The following is a 17,310-nucleotide window of genomic DNA, read 5'->3' as shown; positions in this document are numbered from 1 at the left end:
ATTCCAAAAATTGCAAGAACTTACAGCGCCACAGAACGAAAATAGACTCAAAAGAGCTAAAGAGTAGCTTCTTTTGGCCGAAAGTGGGGAACTGCCAAATTTAGGTTTCTCCGATGTGGGAACATACGTTGTCAAAAATGATCGTGTTTACTTGTCAAAGAGGCCGAAAAATATTCCATTCCGCAAATATTGAAAAATGAGCTCAGTGTTAAGCCGAAAATTGCAAGAACTTACACCGGAACAGAAAAAAATAGACTCAAAAGAGGTAAAGAGTTGCTACGCTTGGTCTAAAGTGTTGAATTGCCGAATTTGGTTTTCTCCGATGAGAAAACATTCGTTGTCCCGCAGTTTGTAAATAAAGAAAATGATCGTGTTTACCCAAAGAAGTCAGGTGAAAATGTGAACCTTCGGTTGGCCACCAGAACTCAAGCGCCGGCCATGGTGATGGTGTGGGTCGCCATAATAGCCGGTGGTCGCTCTGACATCAGAATAAATTCCGAATATTAGCGCGAAAATATTCTGGAGGGTGTATTAAAGCCTTGGACACGCAAACATTTTGGCAACAGACCTTGGACATTCCAACAGGACTCAGCACCATCGCACTCGGCACTCGCCACCCAAGAATGGTTACAAAATGAGGTTCCTTGCTGCGTTTCCAGCGCACAATGGCCACCCAAATCTCCGGATACCAATTCATTGGACTATTGTGTCTGGAGAATTTTGGAAAGCAATATTGACCCTAAAAAGTATCAAAGTTCGCCAGACCAACATTCGGGCAGCGCGTAACGGTTTCATTGGCCGTTCGAAGGCTATAATTCGTGTCAAGGGTGACAAATCGAACAAATCCAAACCTATTTTAAAATTTGACATCTGACATTTTTTGCTTTCATTCAATTAAATTTAAACAAGAATGTAAAAAATATGGCGTTTGACAGTTTTTTTTTTATCTCACCCTGTATATGAAATCAGTCGAAATATTTATGGGAGCCTCAACCGATTGGTACCAAATTTTGTCTCTTTGTCCGAATTTCATTGGAATCAGATATACGTATCGTGTTTGATGAATCAAATAAACGAAATTGGAAGAAAATATATAACGGAGCTATATCCAAATCAGAACTGATTTTAGTATAACTTAGCAAATTTATTTTTGTTCAAAATTGCAAATTTGGAGACAGTAAATGTTATCGATCAATAGATATGTTAATAAAAAATCTAAATTTTTGGGAGGTACCTCCGATTTTGATGCTATATCTCCAGTTCAAAGTGGAATTTTAAAAAATTAAAAAAAGTAAAAATTATTGCGTTTGACTTTGTTGCAGTTTGTTTTATCTCACCCTGTAGAAGAAGAAGAAATCCAGATTATTTAACAATGTTTTTCAAAATAATATTTTCTTCCCGACTTTTTTTTTCAAAAAAAAAAAAAAAAAAAAATTCTAAATTTTAGGCAGATTTGTAAAATTTTGGATTTTTTTAAGAATTTTCTAAAATAAATCTTTAATCATTATATTATTCCTGAAACTTTATGACTAAGATATTGTGGTTTTTCATTGAATTTTGTACAAAGGTTTCCCGTGCAAAAATAATTAATTGAAAATTAAACAAAAATAATATATCGTAGGTTATTTCTATATCTATTGGCAATAGATAAGACAACATTAAAATTTTCCACGTAAGACATGAGAAGGCTACTAAGGGGCATTAATCATTAAATTCTATTTTTTATTAACAAGAATACAATATTCTTCGAGGATTTTTGGAACATATTATATTATAGAAAAAAAAGACTGATTTCACAATTTGTTTTGGGCATTTTAGTCAATTTTTTTTGAGAATGACATCAATTCCCCATTTTCATTATCTCCTGGTTCTAGGCAATGGAAATATTTTCACCTGTTAGTAAGTGGACTCAAGCCGCAGAAAGAAATTAGCAAAATCAAAAAAAAAAAAAAAAAAAAAAAACAGGCAAATTACAGCAATTATATTTTTTTTTAACAGAGTAAAATACCATTGCACCTTTATTGTCGTTCATTTTGCAGTAACCTGGCCATTTCTTCATTTTTCTTTTCTCAAGATTTTCTTTTTGGTTTGTGTTTCGTTTTGCTTCGTTTTACTTTTTCTGCAGTTGGCTTTCTTGATTTCTTTTCGCATAAAACTGCCATTAATTTTGATGCTCATTATTCTGATATTAGACTAATGGAGAGGTCAAGGAGACACAATGACATTTGGTTTTTTTTTTTCCTTTTCATTGGCGAAAAACAAGGGTTCTTCAGGTGCTAGTTGGGATTTTTTGGTTTTTGCTCTCATTTTTGCCGGGCAATTTCATAAAATTTGTAGCAACAAATCTAATTAAAATGAGCGTTTTTTGTTGGCGTTCTGTTATGGTAGTTTGTTAGTAATGGCTTGAATTGCAATTGAGGCATCTTGGCTTCCTCCAGATGTTGACTCGGGGAATTTGAAGTCTTTTGAAAATAAAGTGCAAAAGATTGTCCCAAAGGAGTCGGTCTAATTAATTAATGACTTTGAGGGGTAAATACATTGCTGCTGATTCAAACGATGTTTCAAATTAAGAAGTGCGATTGCTTTTTATGTTGGGAGTTGTGGGTTGTTGCAAAAGTTGCTAAAGGGATGATGGGTGGGAAATTCTCATAAAGAATTACTTTCGATACATAATATGAATGAAAAACCAGTAAGGAAAGCTCAAAAGTCGGGCGGGGCCGACTATATGATACCCTACACCACTATGCATATTTAGTAGAACTCTCGTAAAAAGGTTTATACATGGCATTTCAGAGCTCTATGAGATATTTGGTACAAAATCAAAATCTATCTAATTCTATCGTGCATTTTACGAACTATAGCTATCTCTGAACCGGGTTTCTCCAAATTTTACGTATTAGCTTCTAGACTGGTGATTTGGGCTGATACTGACCATTTAGTGCATCCCGAAATCGGATGAAGATATATATGAGAGCTATATCCAAATCTGAACCGATTTCGATATAATTTAAAACAGCTATTCCTGTGCTCCATCTAATACCGTAAAAAGGTTTATACATGGCATTTCAGAGCTCTATGAGATATTTGGTACAAAATCAAAATCTATCTAATTCTATCGTGCATTTTACGAACTATAGCTATCTCTGAACCGGGTTTCTCCAAATTTTACGTATTAGCTTCTAGACTGGTGATTTGGGCTGATACTGACCATTTAGTGCATCCCGAAATCGGATGAAGATATATATGAGAGCTATATCCAAATCTGAACCGATTTCGATATAATTTAAAACAGCTATTCCTGTGCTCCATCTAATACCTGGTACCAAATATCACGGTTGTGAAGCGAATATTCCAAATGTATGGGACTAAAACTCTAAATCGGATGAAACATATATATGGTTGCTACATCTATATCTGAACCGATTTTCACTAAATTTGATATACTTGCTTCTAGGCTGAATTTGGTCCGATGTACTAAAATTCAGTCCATTTGGACTTATATCCGCCATTTGGTGCACAATTAACCCGAAATCGGATGAAGATATATATGGGAGCTATATCCAAATCTGAACCGATTTCGATAAAATTACAAACTGCTATTTCTGGGCTGTATCTTATATCTGGTACCAAATATCATTCTTGTGGAGTGCATATTACGAATGTGAGAGGCTTAAACACCAAATCGGATGAAAGATATATATGGGAGCTATAGCTATATCTGAACTTATATACTTGATTCTAGGCCGAACTCGGTTGGGTGTGCCAAAATTCAGGTAATTTGGACTGATAGTGGACATTTGGTGCACATTTAACCTGAAATCGGATGATGATATATATGGGAGCTATAGCTGTTTCTGAACCGATTTTCTCAAAATTTGTTGTGTTTGCTTTAAGGCTAATCTCAGCCACATGTGCCAAAATTCGTGCCATTTGGGCTGATATTGGCCATTTGGTGGTCAATTAACCCGAAATCGGATGAAGATATATATGGGAGCTATATCCAAATCTGAACCGAATTCGATAAAATTTAAAACAGCTATTTCTGTGCTCCATCTAATACCTGGTACCAAATATCACGGTTGTGGAGTGCATAGTAGGAATGTGAGGGACTTAAAGATCAAATCGGATGAAAGATATATATGGGAGCTATAGCTATATCTGAACCGATTTTCTCCAAATATGATATACTTGCTTCTAGGCCGAACTCGGTTGGGTGTGCCAAAATTCAGGTAATTTGGACTGATAGTGGATATTTGGTGCACATTTAACCCGAAATCGGATGAAGATATATATGGGAGCTATAGCTGTTTCTGAACCGATTTTCTCAAAATTTGTTGTGTTTGCTTTAAGGCTAATCTCAGCCACATGTGCCAAAATTCGGGCCATTTGGGCTGATATTGGCCATTTGGTGGTCAATTAACCCGAAATCGGATGAAGATATATATGGGAGCTATATCCAAATCTGAACCGATTTCGATAAAATTTAAAACAGCTATTTCTGTGCTCCATCTAATACCTGGTACCAAATATCACGGTTGTGGAGTGCATAGTAGGAATGTGAGGGACTTAAAGATCAAATCGGATGAAAGATATATATGGGAGCTATAGCTATATCTGAACCGATTTTCTCCAAATATGATATACTTGCTTCTAGGCCGAACTCGGTTGGGTGTGCCAAAATTCAGGTAATTTGGACTGATAGTGGATATTTGGTGCACATTTAACCCGAAATCGGATGAAGATATATATGGGAGCTATATCTAAATTTGATCCGATTCTCACCAATTTCAATAGGGTTCGTCCTTGGGCCAAAAAAATATTGTTTGGAAAATTTCATCTCAATCAGATAATAAATGCGACCTGCATTTTGTTCACAAGAATACATGAACAGACGGACAGACGGACTGACATGCATAAATCGACTCAGTAAGTGATTCTATGAAGGTTCTCAAAAGTAACTATGGGTCTATCTCGTTTCCTTCTCCATGTTACAAACAAATGCACAAAGACATAATACCCTTACCACTATGTGGTGTAGGGTATAAATACATAAATATTGCCCTCAATTCCCAACTAGGTATGAGTCCAGTAAGATGTCGGATGAAGAGGTTATGAGCACTTCCCGCTGGGACTCAATGACACCGGCCTAAGATAAACTGTGATGAAAACAAGAAGAAGTTGGGTTTGAAGATGTGGTCAGCAATACAACGAGAATAGCACCCAGGAGAACGCAATTTTTATACCCTCCACCTTAAAAAGGAGGATATGTTAACTTTGTCATACCGTTTGTAACATTCATAAATATTCGTCATAGACCCCATAAAGTGTATAGATTCATGATCAGCATAAAATTTTATGTCGATTTAACGATGTCCGTCTGTATGTCTGTCTGTCTGATTGTCTCTTGAAATCACGATACATCCCACAATAATTTGACGTAGAGCTTCCAAATTTGGCAGAGCAATTTGTATTATGTCTAGTATGGTTGGTACTGAAAATGAGGTATATCGCTCTACGTTTTGGTATAGCCGCCATATAACGGAACCTCCCGATATTCGTTATTTCGATGATTTTAGCGATATTATTCACCGGAGTTTTTTTCAAATTTGGTGTTTGAAGTTTGTAACGGATGTTACAGCCTGTGACAGAAATTTGCCAGTGCAGGTCCACGTCTTCGTATAGCATTCATACAACGGTACCTCCCCATATTCGGTATTTTGATCATTTTAGCGACATTATTCACCGGGATTGTTTAAAATCAGGTATTTGAAATTCGTAACGGATACTACAGCCTGCGGCAGTCCCGATATTCAGTACTTTTATGATTTTAGCGACATTATTCACCGGAATTGTTTCAAATTTGGTATTTGAAGTTCGGAACGGATATTACAGCCTATGACAAAAAAAAAATTGTCTGTGTAGATCCACGTCCTCCTCCCTATGTTCGGTATTTTGATTAATTTAGCCACATTATTCTCAGATTTTTTATTCAAGTTTCGCATTTGAACATTGTAATGGATTATGACAAAAGTTATAGACCCTAATGTGACGACTACATTCGGTATTTATACCCTACACCACATAGTGGTAAGGGTTTTATGTCTCGGTGCATTTGTTTGTAACATGGAGAAGAAAGCGCGATAGACCCATAGTTACATTTGAGGATCTCAATAGAATAACTTTCTGAGTTGATTTATGCATCTCAGTCCGTCCGTCCGTCCGTCTGTCCATGTATTCTTGTGAACAAAATTCAGTTCGCATTTTTTATCCAATTGAGTTGACATCTTCCGAACAACATTTGTTTAGCTCAAGGACGAACTCTATTGAAATTGGAGATAATCGGTAAAAATTGAGATATAGCTCCCTTATATATCTTCGTCCGATTTGCCTTTAATTGTGCACCAAACTTGTAATATCACTCCGAATAGTATGAAATTTTGCACATACATCCAAATTAGGCCTGAAAATAAGTACGCCACATTTGAAATGAAATCGGTTCAGATATAGCTGTAGTTCCCATATATATTGTCCATCCAATTTGTTGTATTTGCCCCCCACAGCCGTAATATGCACTCCGTATCAAAGATATTAAGGGAAATATATCAAATACGGCTCAGAAATATCTTTGCCAAATTTTATTGAGATCGGTTCAGATTTGGATATAGCTCCCATATATATATATATATATATATATATATATATATATATATATATATATATATATATATTTTTATCTGATTTCAAGTCCGAATTTAAAAGATACAAATGCTTCGGCATATTTAGTCCTTTGAACTTTAAATTATAATTATAATCATAGCGAGTATGATTGAATTCTTCCATAAAAGCTTTTAATTGTTAAGTAGTGCTCTACTAAGTTAGCAAAGTGGTGTAGGGTATAATAAAGTCGGTTCCGCCCAACTTTAGGACATATTTTACTGGTTTTAAGATTTTAACAGAATTTTTAATGGATTTAATTTTTTTATTTTTTTTTTTTATTTTATTTTTTTTAATTGCCAATATAGTTCCAAACCTGCAGATTTTTTACTTGTGTTACTTACATTCACAATTTACTACATTTTTCCCATTATTATCAGAAAAATTGTATTGTTTCTTTAAAAATATGTAATTACCTATTCAATTATGTTGGCGTATACTTTATTGAGACTCCAAACATTTAATTATTCATACGCCCTTGATTCCATTTAAATTCACTTCGAAGTAATTCAATTGAATTCCTGGGATTTTAATTAAATCAAATATAAACAAAATTCGCTTATTGAATTTTGCTTGAGTAAACATAAGCTCACAGGTATTTCCTTCAAAATTCTGATATCAAAAACCTCAGCTTAAAGCCGTAGGCTTATTTTCGAATATCGCTCTTATCCGAACAGATTTTAGTTTATTCCAACAGTATGTCTTATGTTAATCATAACAATATTTATATGTGCGTGTATGTGTTGGTGTGTATTTGTATGTGTTACAACTTACCTGTGGTAAACGTCGACTGGTTTTAGGGAAATGTACACGATTCGAAGGGAATACCATTGGATGACTTATCTGTTGATTGGGCGTTGATAACGACGATGATGACGAAGAAGATGATGATGATGCCGATGATGATAATGATGATATATCACCCGCATGCTTGTTATTATGCGTGTAATCCTCGGGCAAGTGATTAAAGCGATTACCGTTGCCAGCTATGCCACCATTGACACCGCCGCCGCCACCGCCCGCCACACCTGATGGCAAACCACTAATGCCATTGGAATTGATTAAAGCCAAACGGCGATGTTCATGCACCGCCTGGGCCGCTTGAATATTATAGACCGCACTGTCGTACAGAACGTGAAATGTCAGAAATAAGGATATCAGCATAACGGTAAGAAAGGCTACGGCTAATTTAGGACGGGACACACCAACGACCAGTATGCAGTCGTTGTGTGAGGTATCGGGGCCCACCGGCCTCATGGCGGATTTGGGTAACCATCTGCAAGGAGAAAGCGTAGAATAAGATATTAAATTTTCATCAAGTGGAACAGCAAAAATAACAACAACAAAGACATACAAATTTAATAAAAATAACAACAAGAGCAACGCCACCAATTGAAATTAATGACATTTTCGGTTGGTAGAAAACTGCTTTGCTATGCAAACAAATGCCGACGACAAGTACGCCGGCCTGCTTGCCATCGCCGTGAAATAAATTAAAGTAAAATAAATTTCATTTTATTGGGAGGTGGGCATCGTTGCGGTGTGTGCATGACGTGACAAATTGTTATTTTAATGGATTTCATTGTTTTTTTGTTATGATGATATTTTGTGTTATTTAATTTTTATTTAAATTTGGATATACGGCTGGGAGATTCTGTTTCATGGAAATGGGTTTTGCTGGAAATAGAGTTGAGCGGATGGGAGTAAGTGGAATCTCTGTTTGGGAAATTGTTTTCAGCACTTGCCAGATATTCATATAAATCATAACAAAACTAAATGAAAACGAGTGTAAGTTTCAGCAGTGTGTGACACCTGACTAAATATTATTTTTCAATATCTCTGAAAAGATTTTTATGAATTTGTATCGCATGTTGACAAAATATATGTGAAAGAGCATTTGACTCATGGGATTGAATATGAAAATGAATGTAGTTTCGATTTGAAAATGGGATTAGAATTCAATTGGTAAAAGTTCAAAGGGAATTCAATAGGAATATTATATTTTTTGTCTGTTTTTCATTATTAAACAAGTGAAAATATTTGTAGGGAAATTGGAAAAAAAAAATTAGGAAAAATACTGCTCAGATGAAAACCGCAATATGAAGCCTATACGAAGACGTAGACCAGCATAGAAAATTTTCTGTCATAAATTGTAGTACCCCATAAGAAATTCAAATATAAAATCTCATCATGAAATATGTTAAAAGCAGTAAGTGCGGCCGGGCCGAACATTGAATACAATCCACCATTTGGAACGAATTTGGAAATCAAAAAAAAAAAAATAAATAAATAAATAAATAAAAAAAAAAATAAAATGCTTAAAAAATTCTGTTAAAATCTAAAACTTCCGAATATAGCCGTTATATTGGGGTCTATACGACGTGGACCTACATAGGCATTGTTTGTCATAAGCTATTACCACATTCAAATTCGAAACTTGAAATAAACGGTGAATAATGTACCTAAAATCATCAAAATATCGTAAATAGGGAGCCACAGTTATATCGGTGCTGTGCGAAGACCTGGACCTGCAAAGACAATTTTCTGTCACAGGCTGTAGCATCCATTACGAACTTCAAACACGACATCTCAAAAAACTTCGGTCAATATTGCACCTAAACTCGTCAAAATACCGAATATAGGGAAGTACTGATATATAGGGCCTATACATAGACCTGGACCTGCATAGATAATTTTCTGTCGTATACTGTAGTATCCATTACGAACTTCAAATACCAAATTTGAAACAATTCCGGTGAATAAATTCGCTAAAATCAATAAAATACCGAATATCGGGAGGTACCGTTATATGAGGGCTCTATGAAGACGTTGACCTGCATAGGCAATTTTTTGTCTTAGGCTGTAGTATTCATTACGAACGTCAAATACCAAATTTGAAACAATTCCGATGAATAATGTCGCTAAAATCATCAAAATACCGAATATCGGGAGGTACCGTTATATGGGGGATATACCAAAACTTGGACCTACATGGCCCATATTCAATACCGAAAGTTCTGCAGACATAAAATACATTTGAACAAAATTTTATCAATCTACTTCAATTCGTTTGGAAGCAAGAGACATCGCTAAATCGACATAGAATTTGATGCTGATCAAGAATGTATACACTTTGTGGGGTCTAAAATGTGTACTTCGAGGTGTTACAAACGGAATGACAAATTTTTTATACCCTCCATACTATGGTGGAGGGTATAAAAAAGTAGGAAAAATTCAGCTAAGATGAAGCCCGTACGAAGACGTGGACCAGCATAGAAAATTTTCTGTCATAAGTTGTAGTACCCCATACGAAATTCAAATATGAAATTTCACCATAACAAGTAGAAAATTGTCGGTCGGTTTTGCCGACAGATGTATACCCTCAGCCAATGTTCGATTATTTTAAATTTTTAAACTCTTGACCTCTCTAAAATGTTTGTATGTGTGAAATTTGAAGAGAGTTGGATGCTTATTTCGCTTTCTTTGAACGTTGTGTTTTTCAAAATGCTGAAGCCTATGTGGGGCAGGTAGCAAAAGAATAGCTTCTTTACAACAGATCTCGTGTTGATGAAAATATTGAGATGTACCATGTCTATAGTGGAATCGGATCTTGATTTCGCTTTTTATGAACTTCATGGATATTCAAAATGTTTAGCGTTTGTAGTGGAGGTACCAGAGGGAGTACACCGATAGGTTCCGTCTTACTTACCAGATTTTGGGTTCATAAAGATACCAGATTTTGGGTTCATTTTGAATAATTATAACTCTTATAAAATATGATGTAAGAGTCTGATTTCACACATATCAGACTCTTACATCATATATTATAAGAGTTATAATTATTCAAAATTTTGTCCCTTTGTGGGAGAGGTACTTGATGGAGTTGACCAATATTATCCATTTTGGCACGAGACCTAGAACTGAAAATGTCAGCTGAAAATGTGCACCTTCAGTTGGCAACCAGAACTCAAGCGCCGGCCATGGTGATGGTGTGGGCTCGTATTAATCGACCTTGGCATCAGAATAAATGCCGAATGTTATTGCGAAAATATTGTGGATGGTGTATTAAAGCCTTGGGCATGCAAACATTTTGGCCGCAGACCTTGGACATTCCAACAGGACTCAGCACCATCGCACTCAGCACGCACCACCCAAGAACGGTTACAAAATCAGGTTCCTCGTTTCTTTTTTTTATCACACATTGGCCACCATAATCTCCGGATACCAATCCGTTGGACTATTGTGTTTGGTATATTTTGGAAAGCAAGGTTGGCACCTAAGTGTCGATCACCTAAACCAAGTGCTTCGCCGGAAGTGGGCCAAACTACCGCAAATTTTTTAAAGCTGAGAATATTTTATTAATTTTCACCGAAAAAACGCTGATTTGGAAAAAAAATTCTGCTGTGGAGAGTAAAACAGGTTACGTCCGGCCCAACTTTTAATTGATATTTTTCATCTATTTCTTTTTTATACCCTCCACCATACTATTGTCATTCCGTTTATAACTCCTCAAAATACTCATGTCAGACCCAACAAAGTATATACATTCTTGATCAGCGTAAAATTCTAAGTCGATTTAGCGATTTCCGTCTGTCCGTTTGTCTATTGTAATCACGCTATCTTTCGAACGAATTGAGATAGAAGGCTAAAATTTTGCACACATGTTTTTTTTTTTTCAGTAGGCACGTTTTCGTCCACGTTTTCATATAACCCCCATATAAAGGTACCTCCCAATATTCGGTTTTTTTGATGATTTTAGCGTCATTATTCACCAGAATTGTTTCAAATTACATATTTAAAGTTCGTAATGGGAACTTCAGTCTGTGACAGAAAATTGTCTATGCAGGTCCAGGTCTTCGTATAGGCCCCATATATCAGTATCTCCCTATATTCGGTATAGGTGCAATGCTCACCGAAAATGTTTGAGATGTCGTATTTGAAGTTCGTAATGGATGCTATAGCCAGTGACAGAAAATTGCCTATGTTGGTCCAGGTCTTCGCACAGCTCCGATATAACGGTACCACTCTATATACGATATTTTGATGATTTTACCTACATTATTGAGCGTTTAATTCAAGTTTCGAATTTGAGTATTTTTAAAATTGTAACACAATTTTTTAAGGATTTCATATTTGAAAATTTCCAAATTCGTTCCAAATGTTGGAGGGTATTCAAAGTTCGGCCCGGCTTTTTAACTTGTTTTTCTTCTTTTTTGTATTTTTTAAGGCTTTACAATGGATATGTCCCCAATTATGCGTCTCGAAATAATCTACAATCATCAGGATGGTGTGGAGCTTCAGAAAGATAACTCATAAATTACTTCTAAGATATCACCCACTTTGAATGACTTTATATTTCGTAATATATGGCATCTAAATCTAAAACAGCATTGTCGTTATTGACCGGCCATGGCCGACTATTATCTTTTCCCTGCACAGTGTTTCCCCCTCCCCGCCTACAAATGTTTCATTTTTTACTGTCTCTATTTTAGTTTAGTTTATGCAAATGAACACAAAACATAAATCTCAAACACACAAATAAATGCCTTACATTCGATGTGTATGTATGTGTAGCATTTTGAAAATCTTTACACATAAACATGCATCGTACACTCCCAGACCAAAGAATATCTGTGTGCAAAATCCAAATGTTTTGAATAATATTCTCACACACTCGTTGACAGTTTGGTTTCTGGCATCCCTCTATGTCACACAACTTGTGCAGGAATAATGTGGGCCATAGCCTTAGAAGATTATCCGTAAATTTCAGGCAAACAAATACACTTAGTCAAAGTATACCAAACATACAAAAGATATGGGACAGAATTGTATCTTTTTATCTTTGCTGTAAGATGCCTTGTAAACAGCCGCAGGAGTTAAATGGAGATTTCAAATGCAGGACAAAGTGGTAGATGTCATAAGAGGAGAAGATAATTCTAAAGAACAAAATGTCCCATTTATCTGTGTTGACAAGTGCGACATGTGAAGAAACTACAAATATACAACTAAAATATCGAATGGATGTTCTGATGTGCGTTAGACAGGCCGAATTCTTATTCCGTATGACAATGGAATTTGCTTTCTTAAGTTTAGCTACTTTGTGAAAAAGATTCGTTTAGATTTAAAATATAAACAAGTAAGCAAAAGCTATAGTCGTGCGCGGCCGACCATGTGATACCCTACAACACTACAATATGTTAGAAGCCCCCTTATGTCCGAGTCCATTTTGTAACATTTCGCATTTGAAATTACGTCATGGAGCACTGCCCAGATATTACCCTTAGCGTTTTGACCAGCGACATTTCCCCAATATTTACGCACTCCATCGTGCTGTTAGTTGTTGTGGTCCATCTTACAGCTACATATACGAATGGTTATCCAAAATGCTGGAATTCTTAACTCTCTTCATTTGTGTGAGCCGGAAATGTTTTCTGTTTTTGGTTCATTTGAACCCCTAAATATTTTGGGATCAACTCAACTCAAAGCAAGAGACCCCCCTGTATCTCTAAATTTAGACTCATCTATATGATTTGATTGTCTACGATATTTGGCTATATTCATCAACGAAATCAGCATAAAAAAGCCAGAATTTCGCCATTTGTGTATTTCGGATATCGCCTGTGAGTAATGTTGGTATTTTTCACCCAAAAGTAGTGGTCCATTCTACGCGCTGTCCTAAACTCTAACTTGATGCGAGATTTCCTTTGGATTCAATTTGTTAACTTTATAAAGGCTGCAAAATCAGGAATATTTTTAGTTGTTGGTCCATTTCAACCCCTTAATATATTGAGGACATCTTTGAAAACAATAGGCCTAGCCATTCTGAGCCTAACAACAACCTGTGTTGTAAAATGAGAAAATATTACAAAATAGAACAGTGTGGCTTATTTGTTCGGGATACCGTAGTATTTTGTTATTGAAAAATGGTCAGGCTTTATCCCTTTATTGTTGTTTTTATAAAAACAACGTTTGTTTATTAGTGGAGAACGATGGTAATGTTTACCAGGGAAACCTAGGTATTCCCTGCCTTAACCCCTGGTAAACATTACCATCGTTCTCCACTAATAAACAAACGTTGTTTTTATAAAAACAACAATAAAGGGATAAAGCCTGACCATTTTGCAACTACATAATATTACAAAATGTACAATTCAATATCATAAGTCAAATTGAAAAAATCGCATGCGATAAAAAATAGGAAAAAAAATTAAAAAATTACAATATACTACAAAATCTATATTAACATCATTATAGGCATAATTTTGTGCGATTTTTTTTAGATTTTATACTTTTATATTTGATTTGACAGAATTTTTCGGAATCGGTCTAGCCATTTTTGAGATAGATTCTAACTAACATCCCCTTCCTTTCTATATAAACATTGCATATATTTCGCTATTTCGTGATTTCTCCGGGATTAAAAATATTCGCGGTTTAATGGAAAATTTGACTTTTATTTAACACAAATATCATGGTCTATTTCACCCACTAAATATCACCCGATGACCATCAAAATTGAAGGACTTCTACCCAGCCCTAAGCTCTAGCCGCACGCTAACTTCGATTGGTCTATAATTGCGACCTGTAGAGCAGCTGCAAAATCATGAAATTTTTCAGTTTTTCGTCCATTTCAACCCCTAAATATTATGCGATCATCTCCAAAAGCAATAGGGTTCTATTCTGGCTCTACCCCCACCTCCATTCTAAATTTCGTGAAGATCGGGCCATAATTGCGACCTGTAGAGTGATTACAAATTAACATGGACAGACGGACGGACATACATAGCTAGATCGACTCAGCTCGGTGAGATAGGAAGATCCATATACACTTTCCTATGTGGGAAACCAATATTTCGAGGTGTTACATAATTTTTGGCCCAATCAAACTTATAATGCCCCCAACACATAGTGTTGTAGGGTATAAAGACTTGGTATTCTTAGGAAGAAATATTTTAAGAATTTAAATTCAAATTTATTAAAATCAAGTACTAATATCTTATAATCTTGGAAAAACTATTCTTTTTTGGAAAGCAAAATTTACCCCAGACACCAACAGTGGCATACATATCCACATAAAATTTCAGGATTTCTGCCATATTCCTTCACCCTATACCAAACATACTTTTCGATCAATTATAGTACACATTTCCAAAACCATCCCCATGTTTTAATCAGGATTTCAGCTCTATTCTTTCACCCAATAAAAAATATAGTACTACTTAGTACTTGTCGTACAACTATAGTCTATATTTCTATATTTCGAAAACTACATCCATATCTGAACCACAGACACCAACAAAGACATCTATATCAAATTTTAGATTTCCAGCCCTAGCGCTTTACCCAGTACCATTTAGTACTTTTTATACAAATATGGATGAATTTCCAAACCACCACCAAACGAATACCATCAGTAAGCTAAATATCAAAATTCTGAATTTTATTTCCATCATTTCACACAATACCAAACATACAAATTTTCGTAGAAGTTTAGTGCACGTTTCAGAAATCACCTCTATATGTCCTGGCTACACACGAACAGCGACCCTAATACTAAATATCAGATTTCAAGTATTATCTGTTCACCAAATATCAAATTGTACGAAATATAATACTACAGGGTTGCCCATATTCGACGGACCTTTGGGCCCATTCCAATCGACGAGGCTTGTCCGCAGGCAACATTCTTTGCGTCAATTGAATTTTGTACGAGAACAAATGCAAATCAATGCGAATAATCCGTTGTAAAGTAGACCGAGCCATGCCCAACTGCTGAGAACGGCGTTTTTGGGATGTTCCTGGGGACCTCTCAACACTGGCTCGTACGGCAGCGATATTCTCGGCCGATCGCCTTGGTCGACTTTTATATGGTCTCTTCGAATTAGAAAGAGCCTTACTAGTCGAAAATTTTTCGTATAAACGCTTAATGGTGTTCTTAGAAGGCGCACTTCTCACATTTTTTAATGTTTTAAAAGCACGTTGAGTTTTCACAATTGACTTCTTGTAAATTTCAACTATTTCAGAGCGCTCGAGTGGCGTGTATTGGCTCATGGTAAAAATCTGCTTAGACTGACGCTTCAAACGCGGTATGTCATTAAGCGATGTGACATCTCTGTCAAAAGTTATGGCGTTGCCAGATGGGTCCGTCGAATATGGGCAACCCTGTATTTGGTACTTTTCATGCACTTGCATCACACATTTCCAAAACCACTTCTGTATCACAAACCTACCGCCAACACTCGTTCACTCTAATGCAAACTGTTGCAAATTAAGTACCATTTGGTACATTTCACATATTTAGTACATATTTCCAAAACCATGTACATATAACTTTCCAAACTTGATTACTATGCCATATTTTAAGGTTTTAGCTCTATCTTTTCAAATAATACCAAATGGGTCCATTTTAAAAGTTCACTACAATTTTGAAACATTTCGTAACCTTAAGGTTCGAATTTCCAAAAATCCGTTGGAAGAATAAATTCAGATTTGTTCGAATTGGTCACCTTTGGCACGAATTATAGCTTTCAAACTTCCAATGAAACCGTCACACGCTGACCGAATGTTGCTCTGCGGTAGTTAGGCCCATGCCCGGCGAAGCGCTTGCTCGAGGTGATCGATACTTTGGTATTTTTTAGTGCTAACCTTGCTCTCCAACAAAATAGTCAAACGGATTGGTATCCGGAGTGTTGATGGACATTGTGCGTTGGAAATGAAGCGAGGAACCATTCTTGGGTGGCGCGTGCTGAGTCCTGTTGGAAAGTCCAAGGTCTGTGGCCAAAATGATCGCATGCCCAAGGCTTTAATACAACCTCCAGAATATTTTCGCAATAATATTCGGTATTTATTCTGATGCCACAATCGATTAATACGAGTGGAGAGCGATCATCGGCTATAATGGTGGCCCACACCATCACCATGGCCGGCGCTTGAGTTCTGGTGGCCAACCGAAGGTGCACATTTTCAGCCGACCTCTTTGGCAAATAAACACGATCATTTTGTTTGTTTACAAACTGCTGGACAACGAATGTTTTCTCATCGGAGAAAACGAAATTCGACAGTTCACCACTTTCGGCCAAGCGAAATAACTCTTTAGCTCTTTTGAGTCTATTTTCTTTTTGTTGCGGTGTAAGTTCTAGCACTTTTTGGAATTTCAAAGGCTTTACCCCGAGCTCATTTCTCAATATTTGCCGAATAGAAAGTTGCGATATGTTCAGCTTTCGAGCCATTTATCGACCACTGCGACGCGGGTTTCGACCAAGTTGCTTCATTTTTACTTTTCGAACCATTTCTGCTGATGTTGCTGTTTTCTTCCGTCCACTTCCTTGACGTTGGGCTACGCTACCAGTATCACGGTAACGAGCGACGGTGCGAAACACAAAAGATTTATTCAAATTTAAATGCTGGAGTGCTCTAACGATAGCCACTGGTGGTTTGCCAGCCAAATATAAAGAAATCACACTATCACGCTTGAATTCCATCACAAATAATTTTTTTTTCCTGAAAATTCTCACCAAAATGCTTTTGTACGCTTGTAAACAATATAATGAGCTGTCACTGGAAAAATTTTAACAGCTGTCGGACGAGTGGCTTGGA

General features: G+C 36.2%; 1 pseudogene; it reads right to left on the bottom strand.

Moving 5' to 3' along the window:
• Window positions 1-17,310, bottom strand: part of LOC131801370 (uncharacterized) — a 204,773-nt pseudogene that overhangs the window by 38,337 nt on the left and 149,126 nt on the right.

Source organism: Musca domestica, unplaced genomic scaffold (assembly GCF_030504385.1).
Source record: "Musca domestica strain aabys unplaced genomic scaffold, Musca_domestica.polishedcontigs.V.1.1 16, whole genome shotgun sequence".
Lineage (NCBI taxonomy): Eukaryota > Metazoa > Arthropoda > Insecta > Diptera > Muscidae > Musca > Musca domestica.
Note: the sequence above shows the minus strand (reverse complement) of the source record. Positions and strands in the feature narration are given on the sequence as shown.